This window comes from Bufo gargarizans, chromosome 6 (genome assembly GCF_014858855.1).
Source record: "Bufo gargarizans isolate SCDJY-AF-19 chromosome 6, ASM1485885v1, whole genome shotgun sequence".
NCBI classification, from domain to species: Eukaryota; Metazoa; Chordata; class Amphibia; order Anura; family Bufonidae; genus Bufo; species Bufo gargarizans.
This window is the reverse complement of record NC_058085.1, coordinates 68,918,023-68,944,632: the sequence shown is the minus strand read 5'-3', so window position 1 is coordinate 68,944,632 and position 26,610 is coordinate 68,918,023. Positions and strand designations below refer to the sequence as shown.

Genomic DNA, 26,610 nt, shown 5'->3' with positions numbered 1-26,610 from the left:
TGGATGAAAATGGAAAACTCCTTTAAGACAAGGCTCACATCAAAGCCACTCAATGGCAGACAGCATTAGAGCTACAACAAGTAACAGAAGTTGCAAAAATAATTTTTATTTAGACATTACATACACAACGCAAGGAATCCTATGTACAGGAGTGATTAGATCAAACTTTGCCGTAAGGCTGAAACCCCAAAAAAGAAATCCCGTAGGGACTCGCATACACAAAATAAATTATACAACACATAATAAAGGACAGTAGTCTAAAAAGTAGTCGTGGCCAAAAGTTTTGAGAATGACAAATATATTAGTTTTCCCAAAGTTTGCTGCTAAACTGCTTTTAGATCTTTGTTTCAGTTGTTTCTGTGAGGTGGTGAAATATAATTACACACACTTCATACGTTTCAAAGGCTTTTATCGACAATTACATGACATTTACGCAAAGAGTCAGTATTTGCAGTGTTGGCCCTTCTTTTTCAGGACCTCTGCAATTCGACTGGGCATGCTCTCAATCAACTTCTGGGCCAATTCCTGACTGATAGCAACCCATTCTTTCATAATCACTTCTTGGAGTTTGTCAGAATTAGTGGGTTTTTGTTTGTTCACCCGCCTCTTGAGGATTGACCACAAGTTCTCAATGGGATTAAGATCTGGGGAGTTTCCAGGCCATGGACCCAAAATGTCAATGTTTTGGTCCCCGAGCCACTAAGTTATCACTTTTGCCTTATGGCACAGTGCTCCATCGTGCTGGAAAATGTATTGTTCTTCACCAAACTGTTGTTGGAAGAAGTTGCTGTTGGAGGGTGTTTTGGTACCATTCTTTATTCATGGCTGTGTTTTGGGGCAAAATTGTGAGTGAGCCCACTCCCTTGGATGACAAGCAACCCCACACATGGGTTGAATGGTCTCAGGATGCTTCACTGTTCACCTTTTTCCTGATGCCCCAAACAATCGGAGACTATGACTTTGCCCCAGTCCTCAGCAGTCCATTCACCATATTTTCTGCAGAAGATCAATCTGTCCCTGATTTTTTTTTTTGGAGAGAAGTGGCTTCTTTGCTGCCCTTCTTGACACCAGGCCATCTTCCAAAAGTCTTCACCTCACTGTGCGTGCAGATGCGCTCACACCTGCCTGCTGCCATTCCCGAGCAAGCTCTGCACTGGTGGCACTCAGATCCCGCAGCTGAAGCCTCTTTAGGAGACTATCCTGGCGCTTGCTGGACTTTCTTGGACACCCTGAAGCCTTCTTAACAAGAATTGAACCTCTTTCCTTGAAGTTCTTAATAATCCTATAAATTGTTGATTGAGGTGCAATCTTAGTAGCCACAATATCCTTGCCTGTGAAGCCATTTTTATGCAACGCAATGATGGCTGCACGCGTTTCTTTGCAGGTCACCATGGTTAACAATGGAAGAACAATGATTTCCAGCATCACCCTCCTTTTAACAGGTTAAGTCTGCCATTTTAACCCAATCAGCCTGACATAATGATCTCCAGCCTTGTGCTTGTCAACATTCTCACCTGAGTTAACAAGACGATTACTGAAATGATCTCAGCAGGTCCTTTAATGACAGCAATGAAATGCAGTGGAAAGTTTTTTTGGGGATTAAGTTAATTTTCATGGCAAAGAAGGACTATGCAATTCATCTGATCACTCTTCATAACATTCTGGTATATGCAAATTGCCATTATAAAAACTTAAGCAGCAACTTTTCCAATATTTATGCAATTCTCAAAACTTTTGGCCACGACTGTAGAGCAGCAAGACAGGTAGTGTTGCAAATGGTAGCTCACATGCTGGGAGGCATGGTATAAGATCCCAACATCATCATGATGTCAGCACTAAGGCGACAATGAAGTGCCTGAATGAATGTCTATATACCCATAATGCTCTGGAAGCCTGTCTGATTTCCCTAAGGGCCCTGTATATAGACAATCCACACACCGTACCATAGGCAACCAGGAGTGGGTGTACAAACAGGTAAACAAGGACACAGAGCAGAAAATACCTGGGCAGTGGTATAATGCAGGGATCCGACCTCCGGTCAGCAGTGAGCTCACCCTGATGTACGTTTCGCTACGCTTTCTAAAGCGGAGGTCGGATCCCTGCATTATACCACTGCCCAGGTATTTTCTGCTCTGTTGCGTCCTTGTTTACCTGTTTGTACACCCACTCCTGGTTGCCTATGGTATTGAGAGTGGATTGTCCATATACAGGGCCCTTAGGGAAATCAGACAGGCTTCCAGAGCATTATGGGTATATAGACATTCATTCAGGCACTTCATTGTCGCCTTAGTGCTGACATCATGATTATGTTAGGATCTTATACCATGCCGGCCAGCATGTGAGCTACCACTTACAACACTACCTGTCTTGCTGTTCTACTTTTTAGACTACTGTCCTTTATTATGCATTTGTATAATTATTTAATAAAGCTTTATATATTGTGTATGAGAGTCCCTACGGGATTTCTTTTTTTTGGGTTTCTATATGATGTCATGCATCTTGCCAGCATCTTGTTGGTTCAATTGGTTGCACTAAAGTAAGGCTGGCAACGCACATGAAATGATTGTCCCATACACGCCGCAGAGCATGCACGTGTTTTAAATAGGGAGTAATCTGCTGCCAGGCTCCTCTGGGGTGTGGCAGCACAACTCGCAAGCAAGCCAGGCTGAGCGGCAAAACCAAGCAGACCAGTGACCAGAGTGGAGCAGTGTCAAAGCAGCCACCTTATACCATCCCTGGAGGAGGTTCTCCTACTGATGTATTGCGTTAAGAAATGGGGCTAAAATTTAACATTTCTACAACAAGCAAAATTATCCTTAAATTCCCCACCAATAATAAAACCATGTTCCGCAAGTCATTATAAACCTTTATGATATCTCCTTTCTCCACTTACCAGGCTCCTTCCCAAGATCACCTACCTAATGGGGTTGTCTGGTATCAAAATAAAGCCAGACAGCGGGTCCACTTGCAATAAAGCCATTACTACTTATTTGGCAGATCCCACACTGTCTGGGTAACCCAGCTGCAGTGGTGATGTTACATTGACATGTGACTGCTGCATCCAGTCCTGTCTCCTCAGTGCACTGCTGAGGTCACTCACTTGTCAAAGTCACCACTGCAGCCAGGTAAACTGGAGCAGTAGTATGGGACTGGCCAGGTGATTAATAATCATTTGTTTATTGCAGGCAGATCACGTTATCCGTTTCCCCCTGAAACTGGACAACCCCTTTAAATTGTTTACTCAATTCACCGATTAAATCAGTTTCCAGAAAGAACATTAGTTTCAAATTGCCAACTTTTGGCCATTACTACACGATAAGCATTTCTGTAAAAGTCCTCAGCAACTTGTTGGTCTGAAGGGAACACCTGCGGTAGCCTCCACCTAGTGGCACTCCGATGCGCTCATCACCTCATTCTGCAAGAAAGGACAAAAAAAAAAAAAAAAAAAAAAAACAGTTAAACAACCAGTCCATTTACCTGAATTAGACAATTTACCTAGAGTGGTTACAATGTAAGCCATGGTTATTTAACAGGCGTGTTTATCTTCACATGCAACTTTAGTTCCTGCAGTGTAAAGAGTAAAGTCACTGGTCAAATCCTCATTAAAGGGGGTATACATCCCTAAAATGACCTCCAGAATACTCAGGCCCCTCATATACATTATACATACCTGCTCCCCGGCACCCACGTCACTCCTGATTCCTGCAGAGCCACCACTGCATCACCCAGTCACTCGGATTAAAACATCTGGTGGCAACAGGGAACGAGCCTTGTGGGTGACGCTAGGGAGGCTCACTCCAGTCGTGGCCCACTATTAGCTGCTCCCCCAGTCGCTGGAAGTTTTGATCCACGCGATGGGGAGATGCAGGGATCCGGTGGGACGTGGGTGTTGGGAAGCAGGAAAGTATAATTTATATGAGGCATTGGGGAGGTCATTATAGGGATGGATAACCCCCTTTAATGAAGATTTGACTAGTGGCTTCCCTCTTTACACTGGTTAGATAACCCCGCAATTAAGCAGAACAGGTACGGACCCATTCATTTTCAAAGGTGCTGGAATGTGCTGTCCGCATTTCTGTTCCACAAAATAGAATATATCCTATTCTTCTCCGCAATTGTGGACAAGGAAAGGCATTTTCTATGAGAGTGCCGTGATAAGCGGTCCGCAAAATGCAGAACGAACATTGCGGGTGTCAGTGTTTTGAATGTGAATGGACCCTAAGGATGCATTCACACAACTGTATGTATTTTGCTGTCCGCAAAACACGGACGACATCTGTGCTGCATCCGTTTTTTTGTGGACCACTAACTGCCTATTCTCTGTAAGAGAGACAACAGGACACGTTTTCTTTTGTAGGGCTGCAGAATGGACATATGTACACGGACAGATTGTGTGCCGTCAGTTTTTTGCAGACCCATAAAAATTCATAGGTCTGTGTGCAAGCAGCTAAAAAATGCAGACCAAAAGTAGTTGTGTGAATGGGGCTTGAGGCTGCGCACAGCTCAGCAGAAGGTGGCTACAGACTGATCACATATTTTGCCATCTGCAAAGTATAAGAACATGTGCAGATTACACAGAACACAGCAAAATTAAATGGATGTTTTTTTCTGCCCAATAAAGGAAACCTGATAAACCACCCAAAAGGATCCCATAGAAGTTAAATCTGCTTAGATTCAATGGGCTACAGTGCCCTACAGGACTCACCATTCTGCAGTGAAAGATCAGCGCCATGAAATCCTCCTAGAATACAGAAAAGTACAAGTTAATATCCTCACCACACCTCATGACCACATCTACACCAAAAACATAATCCCACTGAGCACCAACATGCAGCAGGTACCCCAGGTCCAGACCATGAAAGCCTGCAGGGTGAGGACATAGGATCGTGCAGCAGCCCATGTGCAGTGCCTGACACACTAACAGCACAGAGGCAGAGCTGCCCCAGCTACAAGTGCACTGATCCGGGGTGCTGCAGCTCACCTACTTGAGGCCAGAGCACAGAGGACCAAAATCAGGCACACAAGCCATATCACCACCGCATGACCGTGCGCCTAAAGCACAGAGAAGAGTCGAGTACCGATACAACTGTCCGCAGTATCATACATGAGCAGAAGATACTAGAAGATGCCCACACCTGTTACTGCCCAGGACTCACGCCTGGGGGAATTCTCTAGGTCCGGGCGAAAGCCTCCTGGTACCACAACCAAGAACCGAAGCCCAGACCACAAGGTTTACAGAAACCACAGCCACAAATAATTACCTCCGCCTCAGGGCCCCACCACGACAGTCTCTCATGTAGCCTACACACGGAGGCCTCGCCCTTTTATAATCGGGTCTTACACTACGTCATGACGTACACGAGCGCAGTAACCATTGTACCGAAGGTAGCAGCATGCAGGGTAAAGCCTAGAATGTATTGGCTTCTTTGAGGACATGATGTCATGTGACTGCTTCCTCCCGCCCCTTACACAGACTGCCAGATGCAGGAAAAGGGCGGTCTGTCTTCTCACACAACCCCTCGCCAGCCTGTTGCATCATCCAGTGTTCAGTAGAATCTCCAGACGCATGCGCACTGCACCACAATAGTCAGTGTGCAGGCGGGAATCGAATCTCATACAGTAAACTGGATGATACAAGACGCTTACACGGCGGCCATGCAAACAGGCTGGGGAGGGGTTGTGTGAGAAGACAAACTGGCCTGGGCATTTACAGCGTGAACGCCGCCCCTCGGCACTTGTGAGCCCTCATTTACATATGAATAAAGCGGTGTTTTACCCTTTGGTGAACAACAAAACAAAAAGGAGACTGTACTATTACTATTTGACTCCTCTATAGTTCTGCTACAGTACCATGTAAGCAGTGTATAATGGCACTGTGGGGACACTCCCTTTACCTCCATGAGGTGGTTTTTCTCCTCTGTGCCCCCCTTCCCCCCACACACACTGGTCTTGCCTGCAGAGTGCACACAGGAACTAAAGGTGCATGTGAAGATAAAGTCACTGGTCAAATCTTCATTAAAGGGGCTATACATCCCTATAATGACCTCCAGAATGCTTGGACCCCTCATACATTATACATACCTGCTCCCCGGCACCCACGTCACTCCCGATTCCTGCACAGCCACCACTGCATCACCCAGTCACTCAGATGTAAACATCTGGTGGCAACTGGGGACGAGCCTTGTGGGTGACGCTAGGGAGGCTCACTCTTGTCGTGGCCTGCCATTAGCTGCTCCCCCAGTCGCTGGAAGTTTTGATCCACGCGATGGGGAGATTCAGCAGGGGCCATGGAGGGATCCGGTGGGACGTGGGTGTCGGGAAGCAGGCAAGTATAATTTATATGAGGGACCTAGGCATTGGGGAGGTCATTATAGGGATGATAACCCCCTTTAAGATTTGACTAGTGGCTTTACCCTTTACACTGGTTAGATAACCCCAGAATTAAGCGGAACAGGTGCAGATCCATTTATTTTCAAAGGGGCCAGAATGTGCTGTCTGCATCCGCATTTGCGGATCCGCACTTCCGTTGCACAAAATATAACATCCTATTCTTGTCTGCAATTGAGGACAAGAAAAGGCATTTTCTATGAGAGCGCCGTTATAGGCGGTCCGCAAAATGCAGAACGAACCCTAAGGATGCATTCACACAACCATATGCATTATACTGTCCGCAAAACACAGATCACATCTGCACTGCATCTGTTTTTTGTGGACCACTGCCTATTCTCTGCAAAAGAGACAACAGGACACGTTCTCTTTTGTAGGGCTGCAGAATGGACATATGTACACGGACAGATTGTGTGCCATCAGTTTTTTGCAAACCCATAAAAATTCATAGGTCTGTGCAAGCAGCTTAAAAATGCAAACGAAAAGTAGTTGTGTGAATGGGGCTTGAGGCTGCGCACAGCTCAGCAGAAGGTGGCTACAGGCTGACCACATATTTAGCAGTCTGCAAAGTATCAGAACATGTGCAGATTACACAGAACACAGCAAAATTAAATGGATGTTTTTTTTCTGCCCAATAAAGGAAACCTGATAAACTGCCCAAAAGGATCCCATAGACGTTAAATCCGCTTAGATTCAATGGGCTACAGTGCCCTACAGGACTCACCATTCTGCAGTGAAAGATCAGCGCCATGAAATCCTCCTAGAATACAGAAAAGTACAAGTTAATATCCTCACCACACCTCATGACCACATCTACACCAAAAACATAATCCCACTGAGCACCAACATGCAGCAGGTGCCCCAGGTCCAGACCATGAAAGCCTGCAGGGTGAGGACATAGGATCGTGCAGCAGCAGACCACAGCCCATGTGCAGTGCCTGACACACTGTAACAGCACAGAGGCAGAGCTGCCCCAGCTACAAGTGAGCACTGATCCGGGGTGCTGCAGCTCACCTACTTGAGGCCAGAGCACAGAGGACCAAAATCAGGCACACAGCCATATCACCACCGCAGGACCGAGTGCTTAAAGCACAGAGAAGAGTCGAGTACCGAGACAACTGTCCGCAGTATCATACATGAGCAGAAGATACTAGAAGATGCTCACACCTGTTACTGCCCAGGACTCACGCCTGGGGGAATTCTCTAGGTCCGGGGGAAAAGCCTCCTGGTACCACAACCAAGAACCGAAGCCCAGACCACAAGGTTTACAGAAACCACAGCCACAAATAATTACCTCCGCCTCAGGGCCCCACCATGACATTCTCTCACGTAGCCTACACGCGGAGGCCTCGCCCTTATATAAGCGGGTATTACACCAAGTCATGACGTACACGCGCAGCAACCAATCATCGTGCCGAAGGTAGCAGCATGCAGGGTAAAGCCTAGAATGTATTGGCTTCTTTGAGGGCCTGACGTCATAAGATCATGTGACCTGCTTCCTCCCGCCCCTTACAGACTGTGCCAGATGCAGGAAAAGGGCTGTAAGGAGAGGCAGAGCAGCACAGCTGCGTGCAGAACAGGGAGAGCGCAGGCACATTTGCGGTGGTCAGTGTTTTTCTGGTGAGGGGGCTGTATTTTGTGTTATGTAATTTGTAGTGGAGTGAGAGACGCTAGAAGCTTTTATATAGCAGCTTAGCGTGGTTCTGCATTACAGGGGTTCTGTCACCTGAAAAAATGGGTATTAAGCTGTATGATACAAGCCGCTTACACAGCGGCCATGCAAACAGGCTGGGGAGGGGTTATGTGAGAAGACAGACCGACCTTGGCACTTACAGCCCGACCACCCCTGGGCACTTGTGAGCCCTCATTTACATATGAATAAAACAGCGTTTTGTCCTTTGGGGAACAAAACAAAAGGAGACGGTACTATCACTATTTGACTCCTATAGTTCTGCTACAGTACCATGTAAGCAGTGTATAATGGCACTGTGGGGACACTCCCTTTAACTCCATGAGGTGGTTTTTCTCCCCCGTGCCGCCCCCCCCCCCCACACACTGGTTTTGCCTGCAGAGTGCACACAGATTTTTGCTATCGGCCATGCCTCTAATCCCATCTCCTCCCTGCCCCCAACACAATGTCCACTTATTGCCATCTAGTGTGATGTCCCTTAAAGGGGTTGTCCCACTTCATAAAATAGGTTTTATCTAATCTATTTACCCCCACACAACATATCTTCCTATCCATGTTATTATCCAAAAGCTACCTTTCATTCAAAAAATCATGTAAAGCGATTCCTTTGTTGTTTTCTGTATCCCATGGATACGGCCTCTTTCGTCTGGCCGCATCGCTGTGCCGCGCCTGCGCACAACAGCTGAACCAGTACTCGGGCCGCCTCTCCATTCTTACAAGTACGCGCACGCCCGCGCATGCGCAAATACAGCAGGCGGGTGCCGGAATCAAATAGCCGGCACCCGACCTCTATGACAGGGAGCGGGACCTTAGGGGTTAACTGCCGCTGATCGCAGCCCCCTATCATAGAGGTCGGGTGCCGGCTATTTCACTCCGGCACCCACCTCCTGCATTTGTATTAACATTGGTGGCGCAGTGCGCCCCCCCCCCCCCAGTATAATATACATTCAGTGCGGCCACCCCCCCCCCCCCCCAGTATAATATACATTCAGTGCGGCCGCCCCCCCCCAGTATAATATACATTCAGTGCGGCCACCCCCCCCAGTATAATATACATTCAGTGCGCCCCCCCCCAGTATAATATACATTGGTGGCGCAGTGGGAAGTGCCAATGAGGGTTAAAAAAAATAATAAAAAAATTAACTCACCTCCACCAATTGATCGCACAGCTGCCGGTCTCCTGTTCTATCTTCAGGACCTGTGGTGACAGTCACTGAGCTAATCACATGGTCCATTACCATGGTGATGGATCATATGATGTACCATGTGATGACCACAGTGATGTCACCAAAGGTCCTTTCACAGGTCCTAAAGATAGAACAGGAGACAGGCAGCTGCGCAATCAATTGGAGGAGGTGAGTTAATTTTTTATTTATTTTTTTAACCCTCATTGGCACTTCCCACTGCGCCACCAATGTTTATTATACTGGGGGGGGGGGGGGGGGGGGGGGGGTGGCCGCACTGAATGTATATTATACTGGGGGGGGGGGGGGTGGCCGCACTGAATGTATATTATACTGGGGGGGGGGGGGTGGCCGCACTGAATGTATATTATACTGGGGGGGGGGGGTGGCCGCACTGAATGTATATTATACTGGGGGGGGCGGCCGCACTGAATGTATATTATACTGGGGGGGGGCGGCCGCACTGAATGTATATTATACTGGGGGGGGCGGCCGCACTGAATGTATATTATACTGGGGGGGGGGGGGGGTGGCCGCACTGAATGTATATTATACTGGGGGGGGGGGGGTGGCCGCACTGAATGTATATTATACTGGGGGGGGGGGGTGGCCGCACTGAATGTATATTATACTAGGGGGGGGGGGGTGGCCGCACTGAATGTATATTATACTGGGGGGGGGGGGGGGGTGGCCGCACTGAATGTATATTATACTGGGGGGGGGGGGGGGGTGGCCGCACTGAATGTATATTATACTGGGGGGGCGCACTGAATGTATATTATACTGGGGGGGCGCACTAAATGTATATTATACTGGGGGGGGGCCGCACTCAATGTTTATTATACTGGGGGGGGGGGGGGGGGGCGGGACCTCACATACGGCTCCATGTGGATGACTCATACACATGAACGAGCACGCAGGGTGAGTCATGAGGAGGCGTGGCCTTCACTCAACTGCCTGAGAACCAGGAAGTTATCAGGACATCTACTGCTGATAAGATTAAAAAAGCAAAGTGGGACAACCCCTTTAAGGCCTCAGTGTTTCACGGATGCGTTCTTTACGTGTTCTCCACGGACAGCACACGTCCCCATTCATTTTAATGTGTGTATTCAGTGTTTTAGCACAGTCCGTGTTTTTAGCATGGATGCCTGCTCTATTTTGTCCGTGTTCACAGATCCATCACGGCCATTATAGTCTACGGGTCGATAAAAACCACCCGTGTTGCATAGTTCATTAGGAAGAGATGCTTTGAAAATGATTTTTTTCAGCTGTGCACACTGACACTCAGTGAAACACGGACCAAATACTGATGCATCACTGACCACATTCTCACGGATTTGAACATGTAAATAGGCTTTAGGGTAGAGTCACATCACGTTTTATGCCTTTGTTTGATGTACATGTTATATAAAAAAAAACAATTTAGCAAACTGCTAAATACACAATGTGTGAATGGACCCTAAGGACGCATTCACACAACCGTATGCATTTTTGCTGTCCGCAAACACGGACGACATCTGTGCTGCATCCGTTTTTTGTGGACCACTAACTGCCTATTCTCTGCAAAAGGGACAACAGGGCATGTTCTCTTTTGTAGGGCTGCAGAATGGACATATGTACGCGGACACACGGTGTGCCAACAGTTTTTTGCAGACCCATAAAAATGTATGGGTCTGCGTGCAAGCAGCTAAAAAATGCAGTTGTGTGAATGGGGCTTGAGGCTGCGCACAGCTCAGCAGAAGGTGGCTACAGGCTGATCACATATTTAGCCATCTGCAAAGTATAAGAACATGTGCAGATTGCACAGAACACAGCAAAATTAAAGGGAACCTGTCACCATGATTTTGGGTATAGAGCTGAGGACATGGGCTGCTAGATGGCCGCTAGCACATCCGCAATACCCAGTCCTCATAGCGGTGTGCTTTTATGGTGTAAAAAAAACGATTTGATACATATGCAAATTACTCCAAGATGAGTCAGAGCTTGAAAAAATGACTCTTATTTGGTCACACAAGTAAGAGAACTTATGTTGATTTGCATATGTATCAACTCTTTTTTACACAATAAAAGCACACAGAGCTATGGAGACTGGGTATTGCGGATGTGCTAGTGCCCATCTAGCAACCCATGTCCTCAGTTCTATGCCCAAAATCCCAGTGACAGGTTCCCTTTAAATAGATGTTTTTACTGCCCAATAAAGAAAACCACCCAAAAGGATCCCATAGATGTTAAATCTGCTTAGATTCAATGGGCTACAGTGCCCTACAGGACTCACCATTCTGCAGTGAAAGATCAGCGCCATGAAATCCTCCTAGAATACAGAAAAGTACAAGTTAATATCCTCACCACACCTCATGACCACATCTACACCAAAAACATAATCCCACTGAGCACCAACATGCAGCAGGTGCCCCAGGTCCAGACCATGAAAGCCTGCAGGGTCAGGACATAGGATCGTGCAGCAGCAGACCACAGCCCATGTGCAGTGCCTGACACACTGTAACAGCACAGAGGCAGAGCTGCCCCAGCTACAAGTGAGCACTGATCCGGGGTGCTGCAGCTCACCTACTTGAGGTTAGTGCCAGAGCGCAGAGGACCAAAATCAGGCACACAGCCATATCACCACCGCAGGACCGTGTGCTTAAAGCACACCAGACAAGAGTCGAGTACCGATACAACTGTCCGCAGTATCATACATGAGCAGAAGATACTAGAAGATGCCCACACCTGTTACTGCCCAGGACTCACACCTGGGGGAATTCTCTAGGTCCGGGGGAAAGCCTCCTGGTACCACAACCAAGAACCGAAGCCCAGACCACAAGGTTTACAGAAACCACAGCCACAAGTTACCTCCGCCTCAGGGCCCCACCACGACAGTCTCACATAGCCTACACGCGGAGGCCTCGCCATTTTATAAGCGGGTCTTACACTACGTCATGACGTACACGCGCAGCAACCAATCATCGTGCCGAAGGTAGCAGCAAGCAGGGTAAAGCCTAGAATGTATTGGCTTCTTTGAGGGCATGAGGATCATGTGACCGCTTCCTCCCGCCCCTTACAGACTGCCAGATGCAGGAAAAGGGCGGTCTGTCTTCTCACAACCCCTCCCCAGCCTGTTGCTTAGCCCACCCTGTAAGCCTCTTGCATCATGCAGTGTTCCTGGATCCTACCGACGCATGTGCACTGCACCACAATGGTCATCAGTGTGCAGGCGGGATCTCATACAGTAAACTGGATGACGCAAGATGCTTACACGGCGGCCATGCAAACAGGCTGGGGAGGGGTTGTGAGAAGACAGACCAACCTGTGCACTTACAGCTCGATTGCCGCCCCTCGGCACTTGTGAGGCCTCATTTACATATGAATAAAACTGTTTTTCCCTTTGGTGAACAAAACAAAAAGAGACAGTACTATTACCATTTGACTCATCTATAGTTATACTACAGTACCATGTAAGCAGTGTATAATGGCACTGTGGGGACACACTCCCTTTACCTCCATGAGGTGGTTTTTCTCCTCCGTGCCCATAGAGCTGAGGACATAGGTTGCTAGATAGCCGCTAGTACATCCACAATATCCAGTGCCCATAGCTCTGTGTGCTTTTATTGCGTAAAAAAAAAAACGATTTGATACATATGCAAATTAACCTGAGATGGGTCCTGTAGGTGAGATGAGTCAGGGACAGGACTCATCTCAGGTTAATTTGCATATGTATCAAATCGGGGTTTTTTTACACCATAAAAGCACACAGAGCTATGGGGACTGGGTATTGTGGATGTGCTAGCGGTGATCTAGCAACCCATGTCCTCAGCTCTATACACAAAATCCCGGTGACAGGTTCCCTTTAAACAGAAAGGAAAAAAGTGGTATGAAACTACCCTTAGCGCCTCCGGGCAGCATGATGCCCATTTAGTGCCCACACAGAGTATGAGGCATGTAAGTGACCCCTCCCCCCTATAGCAGGATGTCCACTTAAGTGGATCCACACTGATGCACTTTAAAGGGTTTCTGTCATGAGAAATAACGTTTAGTTGACATTAGCGATGTGCTAGTGTCACCGGTATGCTTTATAACTCCCTGCCTGCTGCCGTTCTCTTAACAGACATTTATAATATGCCAATGAGCCTCTAGGTGCCAATGAGCCTCTAGGTGCCATTAGGGCATTGCTACAGCACCTAGAGGCTCCGTCTTCTCACCCTTTGGACAAAACACCCATGTCCAGTTGATTGACCATCGAGTTCTCCTAAGGCCTAGTTCACACTAGGGTTGTTGCGGGTATCGAAAAATCGATACCCAATCGATACTTTTTTACAAGTATCGATTCGGTACTGTGATTTGCACTTTTTCGATACTGGGCTGCGCAGCCCATTATCTCCTATGACACAACATGGCGCTCCGCCAGAAAGACAGTGGAGAAGGCGGGAGAGGGAGAAGGAGGGAGGGATTCCCTCCCTCCTATGACGCTGCCGCCGCTGAGCCCAATGGAGTAAGCGGGCTCTGAAGATGCCTGCATCACTGCCACCAATGACTGTGCGTTTAATTAAAGGAGGAGGAGGGACGGGGGAGGTAATAAACTGCTGCGCCGTCTGACTCTGAGACGAGTGAGCGCTGAGCTCAGCGAACGGCACCAGCGGCAGCGGAGCAGCCTCCTCCTTCGTCCTGAGTCACTCACACTTGTCTTGTGTGCTGCGCCGTCTGACTGAGACGAGTGAGCGCTGAGCTCAGCGAACGGCACCAGCGGCAGCGGAGCAGCCTCCTCCTCCGTCCTGACTCCTAACTGAGTCACTCACGTTTGTCTTGTGTGCTGCGCCGTCTGACTGAGACGAGTGAGCGTCAGCCCGAGCCCCAGAGTCAGTGAGACTGAAAAGCAGCCAGCCCAGCATAGCAGGTACCTAGCCTAGCCCACAGCCAGACCCAGTGCAAGAGTGATGATTAGCCTGCCTCAAAATAAAGGCAGGCAAAAACCATATCTATAAGGAAGACAGCCAGCAAGATTTGGGGTTAATGTGACTCATTAACCCCAATCTTGCCACTACCCATGTTTTAAACATGATGGGGGTCACTTATTTTTAATGTCAGGCTGGGCGCATGCTTTTGGAGTCTTTGGCATGGACCCCATGTGCCTCACATTAATAGTAAGTGACCCCCAAAGTACCATCTAAGGCTACTTTCACACTTGCGTTTGAACGGATCCGATCATATTAATGCAGACGGAGGCTCCGTTCAGTACGGATCCGTCTGCATTAATAACTTAGAAAAATTTATAAGTGCGAAAGTAGCCTGAGCGGATCCGTTCAGACTTTCAATGTAAAGTCAATGGGGGACGGATCCGCTTGAAGATTGAGCCATATGGTGTCATCTTCAAGCGGATCCGTTCCCATTGACTTCCATTAAAAGTCTGGACGGATCCGCACGGCCAGGTGGACAGCTGAACGCTGCAAGCAGCGTTCAGCTGTCCGCCTGTCCGTGCGGAGGCGAGCGGAGCGGAGGCTGAACGCCGCCAGACTGATGCAGTCTGAGCGGATCCGCATCCATTCAGACTGCATCAGGGCTGGACGGAAGCGTTCTGCTCGGCTCGTTAGCTCCTTCAAACTAAGACTACTTTCACACTTGTGTCTGAGGCGGATCCGCTCATATAATGCAGACGGTGGCTCCGTTCAGAATGGATCCGTCTGCATTATATTGTTAACAAAAATTCTAAGTGTGAAAGTAGCTTCAGACGGATCCGTCCAGACTTTTACATTGAAAGTCAATGGGGGACGGATCCGTTTGAAGATTGAGCCATATTGTGTCATCTTCAAACGGATCCGTCCCCATTGACTTCCATTGTAAGTCTGGACGGATCCGCACGCCTCCACACGGCCAGGCGGACACCCGAACGCTGCAAGGAGCGTTCGGGTGTCCGCCTGCTGAGCGGAGCGGAGGCTGAACGCTGCCAGACTGATGCATTCTGAGCGGATCCGCATCCACTCAGAATGCATTGGGGCTGGACGGAAGCGTTCGGGGCCGCTTGTGAGCCCCGTTTGAACCACCCGAACGCTAGTGTGAAAGTAGCCTAAGGGGGGAAATAGTTATTAAATAAAAAGTGTAAAAAAAACCCCCACCAAAATATGAAGTATAAATGACCCCCTTTTCCCAATTTCACATATATAAAATATATAAATAATAAACATATTACATATCGCCACGTCAGAAAAGTCCAAACTATTAAAATATAAAAAAAAATCTAGGTGGTGAACGCCGGAACAGAAAAAAATTAATAAAAACTGCGCGATTCGCCATTTTTAAACATGTGGAATGCACGTGGCTTTTTTGGTTTATTTTTTTCGCGTGGTATCGAATGGTATCGAGTATCGCAATACTTTTTCATGGTATCGAAACCGAATCAAAAATTTGGTATCGCAACAACTCTAGTTCACACGAACGTTTTTTTTTGCGGGTGTACGGGCCGTTTTTTTGTGTTCCGTATACGGAACCATTCATTTCAATGGTTCCGCAAAAAAAAATGGAATGTGTTCCGTATGCCTTCCGTTTCCGTTCCGTTGAAAGATAGAGCTTGTCCTATATTTGGCCGTAAATCACGGGTCGTGGCTCCATTCAAGTCAATGGATCCGCAAAAAAAAAAAAAACGGAACACATACGGAAATGCATCCGTATGTCTTCCGTTTCCGTTCCGTTTTTTCTGAACCATCTATTGAAAATGTTATGGCCAGCCCAATTTTTCCTATGTAATTACTGTAAACTGTACATGGCATACGGAAAAACGGAACAACGGAACGGAAACGGAAACACAACGGAACTCAAAAACGGAACGGATCCGTGAAAAACGGACCGCAAAAAACTATAAAAGCCATACGTTCGTGTGAACTAGGCCTTAGTGTCCCGAGCCTCTAGGTGCTGAAGCAACGCCCTAATAGCACCTAGAGGCTCATTAGCATATTTTAAAAGTGTTTAAGAGAACGACGGCAGGCAGTTATAAAGCATACTGTTATGTACTGTTGACATTAGCACATCGCTAATGTCAATCAGCTACTGTCACGTACCGGGGACCAGACCAGCCCACCGCATCACATCACGTGACAAGGGTTGCCCAAACCCTTTAGGCAGATTAACCCCACACGCTGTTACGCACTACTCCGGGCTGTAACTTGAACATAATTCGCCACCTGAAGCCTGCAAGCACACCCATGCACTAACACGAAACTTTCACTGCCGTCACCAGGACACCCCTGAGTGTTCCACTCGCAAGCAGACACACGGTAGTAAGCCTCACGGAAAACACAGCCTCAGACTGCACACACACTCTTCATGGAGCCAACAGGTTCTTAACCACCTCCCGACCGCTGTACGCACCGATGCGTCCGGGAGGTGGTTGATTAGTTCCTCCTGGACGCATCGGCGCGTCTTCTCGCGAGACTACGTCACAGCCGGCCCGCGCATGCGCATCGCGGGCCGGCATTTCACTGCAGAGTATTTCGTCAGCAGCCTGCCGGCCACGATCATTGGCTGGCAGGCTGCTGATTTTCAAAAAAAAACAATCAGCAGCCATTTAACCCCACATATTAGTAAATATGATGGGGTTATATGGCTGCTGTGCTCCTCTGCTCCTTCTTTTGGTCGGTTGGTTCCAGCAGAGGAGCACACATCACTGTGAGTACCCACTACACCACACCACACTTAGCCCCCAGATCACCCCAATTAACCCTTTGATCACCCCTTTTATCCCCCCTGTCAATCACTAGTGAAAGGAAAAAAGTGATCAGTGCAAACTGTCACTTTTTTTTCACTGGTATTGACCGTTAGGTTTCAGTATAGTTTAGGCCCCTTGGCTAGGTAGTTTAGGGATCGGTTAGCGCCCAGCCCACCGCACCGCAGTCCGTTATTCGCTGATTAGCGTATCGCTAATCAGCATTTGTACTTTTATAGTATCTGGAAGTGATCAAAACTGATCACGGTCAGATCTATAATTGTACTAGTGTCACTTTAGTTCGCCCTCCACCCAAAACGCAGTGTTTGCCCGATCAGGCCTGATCGGTCGCCCACACGTGCGTACACCCAAGCCCGCCCCACCGCAGTGACAAAAAAAAATTATTTTTTTTGATCGCTGCACATTCACTTTACACGCACTGCGGCGATAAAAAAAAAAAATCAGTTTTGATATTTTTTTATCAACCGCAGCAGCCTCCGGTACTTCGCTAGCCTCCCATTTGTAAGACAGGCTTGCTTTTTTTTTCTTGGGTAGTCTCAGGGAATACCCCGAAATTTAGTTGCCCACATGTCTAACAGGGGGTATTCTTCTGAAGAGGCCTACAGGCTTCTGACCCAGTCGGATGAGGAGTGGGAACCCTCATCTGATGAATCCAGCGGGTCAGAATACGAACCTGTAGAAAGCAGTGGCTCTCTGACCCAAAGTTCGGACGAGGAGGCTGAGGTCCCTGATACCACCAGGCGTACCCGGCCCCGTGTCGCTAGACCGCAGGTTGCACAGGATCCGCTTCAAGAGCAGCAGAGTGGGGCTGGTGCTGTCGGATTACGTGGTGAAGCATACACCAGCAGCCCAGCCCTTCCTGGACCTAGTACCAGCACTGCCGTACAACCTGGTGAAGTAGCGAGCACCAGAAGGGCAGTTGAAGCTGGTACGGTGGCACGTGCAGTAGTGACCCCGTCGCAGCCACCGCAAAGACGTGCCCGTAGAATCCCAGAGGTGCTGGCAAACCCTGATTGGCAGTCCCCAACTTCAGCCGCACCCGTAGTTTTCCCTTTCACCGCCCAGTCTGGAGTTCGGGTTGAGACAGCTCAGATCGATTCGGCCCTGGGATTTTTTGAGCTGTTCTTGACTGCGGAGCTTTTAGACTTAGTCGTGGCAGAGACAAACAGGTATGCCACACAATTTATCACCGCTAACCCGGGAAGCTTTTATGCCCAGCCTTTCCAGTGGAAACCAGTCCAAGTTTCCGAATTTAAAACTTTTCTGGGCCTCCTCCTCAACATGGGCCTGACAAAAAAGCATGAATTGCGGTCATATTGGTCCACGAACCAGATTCATCACATGCCCATGTTCTCTGCTGGACAGGACACGATTTGAGGTCATCCTGCGTTTCCTGCACTTTAGTGACAACACCGCCTCCCGTCCCAGGGGCCACCCTGCTTTTGACCGGCTCCACAAAATTCGGCCCCTCATAGACCATTTCAACCAGAAATTTGCAGATTTGTATACCCCTGAGCAAAACATCTGCATAGACGAGTCCCTGATACATTTTACCGGGCGCCTTGGCTTCAAACAATACATCCCAAGCAAGCGCGCCCGGTATGGGGTCAAATTGTATAAGCTCTGTGAAAGGGCCACAGGCTATACCCACAAATTTCGGGTCTATGAGGGAAAAGATCAGACCCTGGAGCCGGTCGGTTGCCCTGACTACCTGGGGAGCAGTGGGAAGACAGTTTGGGACTTGGTGTCACCCTTATTCGGCAAGGGGTACCATCTTTATGTGGACAATTTCTACACAAGTGTGGCCCTCTTTAGGCATTTGTTTCTAGAACGGATTGGCTCCTGTGGTACCGCGCGAACTAGTCGCGCGGGCTTCCCCCAACGGCTCGTTAGCACCCGTCTTGCAAGGGGGCAGAGGGCCGCACTGTGTAACGAAGAACTGCTCGCGGTGAAATGGAGAGACAAGCGTGACGTTTACATGCTCTCCTCCATTCACGCAGACACGACAATACAAATTGAGCGAGCAACCCGTGTCATTGAAAAGCCCCTCTCAGTCCACGACTATAACCTCCACATGGGAGGGGTCGACTTCAATGACCAGATGTTGGCTCCGTATTTAGTTTCCCGACGCACCAGACGCTGGTATAAGAAGGTGTCTGTATATTTAATTCAATTGGCTCTGTACAATAGTTTTGTTCTCTACAGTAAGGCTGGGAGAACTGGATCCTTCCTCAAATTTCAGGAAGAGATCATCGCGAACCTCCTGTATCCAGGAGGTTCCGTGGCCCCATCCACCAGTGTAGTTAGCCGTCTACACGAGCGACACTTCCCCAGTGTCGTTGCTGGTACCTCAAACCGACCGCCACCCCGAAAAAAATGTCGTGTCTGTAGCAGGAGTGGAATAAGGCGTGACACCCGCTATTTCTGTCCTGACTGTCCCGACCACCCTGCCCTATGCTTAGGGGAGTGTTTCCGAAAGTACCACACACAGGTACACCTAGCATAGGGATCACATCTCACCAGGACAGGCACACAGGGCCCATTCACTCACAGCTGCTGCAAACGTCTCCTTTCACATGGGACAAAGTGCATAACGCACTTCGCCACATCTTTGGGCGATTTGCGCTTTGCACATTGACCCATGGGGAAGGAGAGGTTTGTTCTATAAAGGTAAAAAAAAAACAAAAAAAAAAAAACAGGTAAGCAAACAGGTTAATGTTTAGTTCCAAAAGTTAAAGTTACATGTTCTGTTCCAAAGTTAATAAAATTATTGCGTTGTGGCCTGGTTTTTTTATTTTTATTTTTTTTTTGTCTTTTTACCTTCTAGGTGGACCAACCGATCTACCAGCTGCAGCACCGATGTGCATTCTGACAGAAGCATTGTGCTGCTGTCAGATTACACGCAAGTCGGTGTATGCGGCGCTGCAAGACGGGATTTTCTCCTCTGCAGTGACAGATACGTTTGCCGAGGCATACGAGCTAAGTGGGTATGGATGTAGGGCGGAGCTCCTATGTCCTGGCAGACGCCTTTCCCCTCCATTTTTTTTTTTTGGCAGAGATTTTTTCATCCACATTGATCGATGCGAATGAAGAAATCTGTGCCGTTCATTTTTTTCTTTCAGCCCAGAGGCTGAACGGAAAAAAAAAATCTCATTACCTGTATGCTCAATATAAGGAGGATAGCAGAAACTCCTAATGCTGGCCATACATGTAATGATTGCGGAGACCCTCAAATGCCAGGGCAGTACAAACACCCCACAACTGACCCCATTTTGGAAAGAAGACACCCCAAGGTATTTGCTGAGGGGCATATTGAGTCCATGAAAGATTGAAATTTTTGTCCTAAGTTAGCGGAAAGTGAGACTTTGTGAGAAAAAACAAAAAAAAAAATCAATTTCCGCTAACTTATGCGAAAAAAAAAAAAAATTCTATGAACTTGCCAGGCCCCTCATTGGATACCTTGGGGTGTCTTCTTTCCAAAGTGGGGTCACATGTGGGGTATTTATACTGCCCTGGCTTTTTAGGGGCCCTAAAGCGTGAGAAGAAGTCTGGGATCCAAATGTCTAAAAATGCCCTCCTAAAAGGAATTTGGGCACCTTTGCGCATCTAGGCTGCAAAAAAGTGTGACACATCTGGTATCGCCGTACTCAGAAGTTGGGGAATGTGTTTTGGGGTGTCATTTTACATATACCCATGCTGGGTGAGAAAAATATCTTGGTCAAATGCCAACTTTGTATAAAAAAAAAAAATGGGAAAAGTTGTCTTTTGCCAAGATATTTCTCTCACCCAGCATGGGTATATGTAAAATGACACCCCAAAACACATTCCCCAACTTCTCCTGAGTACGGCGATACCACATGTGTGACACTTTTTTGCTGCCAAGGTGGGCAAAGGGGCGCATATTCCAAAGTGCACCTTTCGGATTTCACCGGTCATTTCTTACACATTTTGATTGCAAAGTTCTTCTCACACATTTGGGCCCCTAAATTGCCAGGGCAGTATAACTACGCCACAAGTGACCCCATTTTGGAAAGAAGACACCCCAAGGTATTCTGTGAGGGGCATAGCGAGTTCCTAGAATTTTTTATTTTTTGTCGCAAGTTAGTGCAATATGAGACTTTGTAAGAAAAAAAAAAAAAAAAAACTCATCATTTTCCGCTAACTTGTGACAAAAAATAAAAAGTTCTATGAACTCACTATGCCCATCAGCGAATACCTTAGGGTGTCTACTTTCCGAAATGGGGTCATTTGTGGGGTAGTTATACTGTTTGGGCATTGTAGAACCTCAGGAAACATGACAGGTGCTCAGAAAATCAGAGCCGTTTCAAAAAGCGGAAATTCACATTTTTGTACCATAGTTTGTAAATGCTATAACTTTTACCCAAACCATTTTTTTTTTGCCCAAACATTTTTTTTTTATCAAAGACATGTAGAACTATAAATTTAGCGAAAAATTTATATATGGATGTCGTTTTTTTTGCAAAATTTCACAGCTGAAAGTGAAAAATGTCATTTTTTTGCAAAAAAAGCGTTACATTTTGATTAATAACAAAAAAAGTAAAAATGTCAGCAGCAATAAAATACCACCAAATGAAAGCTCTATTAGTGAGAAGAAAAGGAGGTAAAATTCATTTGGGTGGTAAGTTGCATGACCGAGCGATAAACGGTGAAAGGAGTGTAGTGCCGAAGTGTAAAAAGTGGCCTGGTCATGAAGGGGGTTTCACCTAGCGGGGCTGAAGTGGTTAAAGGGAGTCTGTCACCACATTTTAGCATGTTAGACCGTTAAAATAGGGTTATGTGATCCAGCCAGAACATAAAAACGGTACCTTTGTGGTAGAAAACAGACTTTTCAATTTGCAGAAAACGAACTTATAAGATTATCTTCTGAGCCCTCTCAAGTGCCCAGGGCGGTCTCTCAATCCTCGGAGCCCCAGGCAGGCACCTCCTAAACGGCTGATAACTCTGCCCTCCGTGCGCCTCTGCCCGCCCGTTTACTCCCCTCCCCTGTCCCTTTCCACTGCGGCTGTGCGGTACAAATCGTAGCGGGCGCATGCGCAATGCGATGCCCGCTCCTGGCAGGGCATCGCAATACCTATTGCGCATGCGCCGGCTAAACGGCGCAAAATCTGCAGGATTAGCCGGCGCATGCGCAATAGGTATTGCGATGCCCTGCCAGGAGCGGGCATCGCATTGCGCATGCGCCCGCTACGATTTGTACCGCACAGCTGCAGTGGAAAGGGACAGGGGAGGGGAGTAAACGGGCGGGCAGAGGCGCACGGAGGGCGGAGTTATCAGCCGTTTAGGAGGTGCTGCCTGGGCTCCGAGGATTGAGAGACCGCCCTGGGCACTTGAGAGGGCTCAGAAGATAATCTTATAAGTTTGTTTTCTGCAAATTGAAAAGTCCGTTTTCTACCACAAAGGTACAGTTTTTATGTTCTGGCTGGATCACATAACCCCATTTTAACAGTCTAACATGCTAAAATGTGGTGACAGACTCCCTTTAAGGTTACAAGACAAACCATCAAACTTTTAGGTTTAATGTATTAAAAATAGACAGCATTTGGTTACAAAAAATGATTGACATACATAAATGGCAAATAATGGTAAAATAAACAGGAGAAAAAAGAAAGTTCTAATACTTAGCAGTCGTGTGGTAAAAGTCCTTTGGGCAGAATACTGGTGCACAAACCAATTAGATTGGATCTCCCACTTTGACGCCCAAATATCCAGGGATTGTATGTTTATACCTTTTCTCCAGAGGCAGGCCTGAGGGGGGATTCTCCCTCCCACCTCTGACTCAGCCCCTCTGGCCGTGCTTCATTACCCATGCAGCCGGCCCACTGGCCATCTAGGGAACAGGCAAGAAAATATCCAAAAGATATTCTCCCAGTTTCCCTGGTTAAGATACAGACCCCAGACCTTCATAATTCATATCTCATCATTCCAAGTCCTAGCATATCAAACGCTACACCTCCAGGACGCTCGGAAGATAAGATCCTTATTTTAAGAAGATAAAGACGATTTGATAAGCCGTGTCTGGTGTCCATGCGATGTCCCCATCATGCCAGAGGTGATGAGCTAGATTTTGGGGACATCCGACCCCTCCTGAACTTATGAGGGATTACTAATTATTGTTCACTCTGGTTAGGAATCCCCCATGCTGAGACAAGGCACCGGAGAGGCTGCTTTTCCCCTGTCCCAAGTGTGACAAGCAAACAAGCCCATCCTTGTTAGCATCTCTCCCCCCCCCGGGGAGCAGTTTGCCGTTTTCACAGGTATGAGGCAGACATCTCGGCACTAGATGCAGCCTTCAACTAATTCATCAATGGCTGCTGGCCTGGCAATACAAATACATACTGTATATGAATCACACTGGACTATGTTGCACTACGACATACCCATAAAACATACTATCACAGCAAACACACCCAAGAATAAGGCGGTCCTTATTCTGACAGCTACATAAAGTTATTTCTGACGACAAACCCTTTAAGTGCCCCCACACAGTAGTTATGCTAATCACAGTAGATATACACATTATATACCCTCCCCCCATATGTCCTCCCTCTATATACCCTCCCCCATATGTCCTCCCTCTATATACCCTCCCCCCATATGTCCTCCCTCTATATACCCTCCCCCCATATGTCCTCCCCCCATATGTCCTCCCCTCTATATACCCTCCCCCATATGTCCCTCCCCCCATATGTCCTCCCTCTATATACCCTCCCCCCATATGTCCTCCCTCTATATACCCTCCCCCCATATGTCCTCCCTCTATATACCCTCCCTCTATATACCCTCCCCCCATATGTCCTCCCTCTTCATTAAAGGGGTATCGCAGGGCAGGACATCAGTATCTGCTCAGTAGTGGGTCACATCTGCCATCCACTGAGCAGACCTGGGCAATACATAATGGAGGGAGCTGTGTAGTAGCACCTACATCATTGGGGTACAAAGTATCAGCAGGGCTGATCAGATATTGATGAATAACTCTTATTTCTTGGTACACATTTGGCACCCCTGGACTGTGCAGCCTGCATCAGACAAGTAGACCATTCAGTCTGTAGCTGATCACAGGGGTCCTGGGTGTCAGACCCCACCAATCAAATACTGGTGATCTATCCAGAGAATATTTAATTATAATAATTTCAGAAAACCCTTTTTAGGCTTTGTGCACAGTTTGCAGATCACACGTGGACCCATTTCTATGAGCATCAACAAATAAAAGGGACCCCCACATGTGTTATCCGTGTGCTACCTACATGTCCATTTTACTAAATTATAAAGAGCTCTATTACGATCCATATTGCGGAGTATAGCATTTCTATTGATGGGAAGGAAAACAGGAGAAAGCACAGTATTTGTATCTTGCAGATCTGTTTGTGGAACGACATATGGCTACAGTTGTGCGCATGAGGAATTTGGTCCCATTCACACAGCCGCATTTTTGCTCCGCATCCGATCCACTTTCGCAGATCAGATGTGGTCCCATTCATGTCAATGGGGCCACAAAATTTGCAGATAGTTTGTTGTCCACAACTGTGTGTCCTGCATCCTCACAAAAAATGTATAATTAGAACATTTCCCTTTCTTGTCTGTTTTGCAGACAGGCCTCGTTACAATGGGGCCAAAAAAAGCAACAGATGTAAGCCATGTTTTTTGCAAACGGCAAAATACACACATTGTGTGAATGGACCCCAAGGATGCATTCACACAACCGTATGCATTTTTGCTGTCTGCAAACATGGACGACATCTGTGCTGCATCCGTTTTTTTGTGGACCACTAACTGCCTGTTCTCTGCAAAAGAAAAATTCATAGGTCTGTGCAAGAAGCTAAAAAAAAAATGCAGACCAAAAGTAGTTGTGTGAATGGGGCTTGAGGCTGCGCACAGCTCAGCAGAAGGTGGCTACAGGCTGACCACATATTTAACCATCTGCAAAGTATAAGAACATGTGCAGATTGCACAGAACACGGCAAAATTAAATAGCAGATGTTTTTTTCTGCCCAATAAAGAAAACTGCCCAAAAGGATCCCATAGACGTTAAATCTGCTTAGATTCAATGGGCTACAGTGCCCTACAGGACTCACCATTCTGCAGTGAAAGATCAGCGCCATGAAATCCTCCTAGAATACAGAAAAGTACAAGTTAATATCCTCACCACACCTCATGACCACATCTACACCAAAAACATAATCCCACTGAGCACCAACATGCAGCAGGTACCCCAGGTCCAGACCATGAAAGCCTGCAGGGTGAGGACATAGGATCGTGCAGCAGCAGACCACAGCCCATGTGCAGTGCCTGACACACTGTAACAGCACAGAGGCAGAGCTGCCCCAGCTACAAGTGCACTGATCCGGGGTGCTGCAGCTCACCTACCTAAGGCCAGAGCACAGAGGACCAAAATCAGGCACACAGCCATATCACCACCGCAGGACCGTGCGCCTAAAGCACAGAGAAGAGTCGAGTACCGATACAACTGTCCGCAGTATCATACATGAGCAGAAGATACTAGAAGATGCTCACACCTGTTACTGCCCAGGACTCACGCCTGGGGGAATTCTCTAGGTCCGGGGGAAAGCCTCCTGGTACCACAACCAAGAACCGAAGCCCAGACCACAAGGTTTACAGAAACCACAGCCACAAATAATTACCTCCGCCTCAGGGCCCCACCACGACAGTCTCTCATCTCATGTAGCCTACACGCGGAGGCCTCGCCCTTTTATAAGCGGTTATTACACTACGTCATGACGTACACGAGCGCAGCAACCAATCATCGTGCCGAAGGTAGCAGCATGCAGGGTAAAGCCTAGAATGTATTGGCTTCTTTGAGGGCATGACGTCACGAGATCATGTGACTGCTTCCTCCCGCCCCTTACAGACTGTGCCAGATGCATGGTCATCACAGTGTGCAGGCGGGATCTCATACAGTAAACTGGATGATACAAGACGCTTACACGGCGGCCATGCAAACAGGCTGGGGAGGGGTTATGTGAGAAGACAGACTGACCTGGGCATTTACAGCCCGAACGCCGCCCCTGGGCACTTGTGAGGCCCCTTTTGCATATGAATACAACAGCTTTTTGTCCTTTGGTGAACAACAAAACAAAAGGAGACTGTACTATTACTATTTGACTCCTCTATAGTTCTGCTACAGAACCATGTAAGCAGTGTAAAATGGCACTGTGGGGACACTCCCTTTACCTCCATGAGGTGGTGTTGCCTGCAGAGTGAGTGCACACAGATTTTTGTAATCGGCCATGCCTCTAATCCCATCCAATCTCCTCCCTGCCCCCAACACAATAAGAAGGTCCACTCATTGCCATCTAGTGTGATGTCCCTTAAGGCCTCACTCAGTGTTTCACGGATGCGTTCTTTACGTCTTCTCCACGGACAGCACACGTCCCCATCCATTTTAATGTGTATATTCACACAGTGTTTTAGCACCGCCCGTTTTTTTAGCACGGATGCCTGCTCTATTTTGTCCGTGTTCACGGATCCTTCACGGCCATTATAGTCTACGGGTCTGTGAAAACCACGAACGCCATCCGTGTTACACGGTTCATTAGTAAGAGATGCTTTGAAGATTATTTTTCAGTGAAACACGGACCCTTTACGGATGCATCACTGACCAC

At 47.6% G+C, this 26,610-nt stretch overlaps 1 long non-coding RNA gene across 1 annotated transcript; it reads right to left on the bottom strand.

Annotated features, from left to right (window-relative positions):
- Positions 1-2,408: 2,408 nt before the first annotated feature.
- Positions 2,409-25,709, bottom strand: LOC122940808. Its single transcript, XR_006390385.1, has 6 exons — positions 25,630-25,709; positions 25,063-25,098; positions 11,537-11,572; positions 7,112-7,147; positions 4,706-4,741; positions 2,409-3,415 (listed from the first exon to the last, which is right to left on the bottom strand). It is a non-coding gene; the product is annotated as an uncharacterized LOC122940808 (long non-coding RNA).
- Between the last annotated feature and the right edge of the window lie 901 nt (positions 25,710-26,610).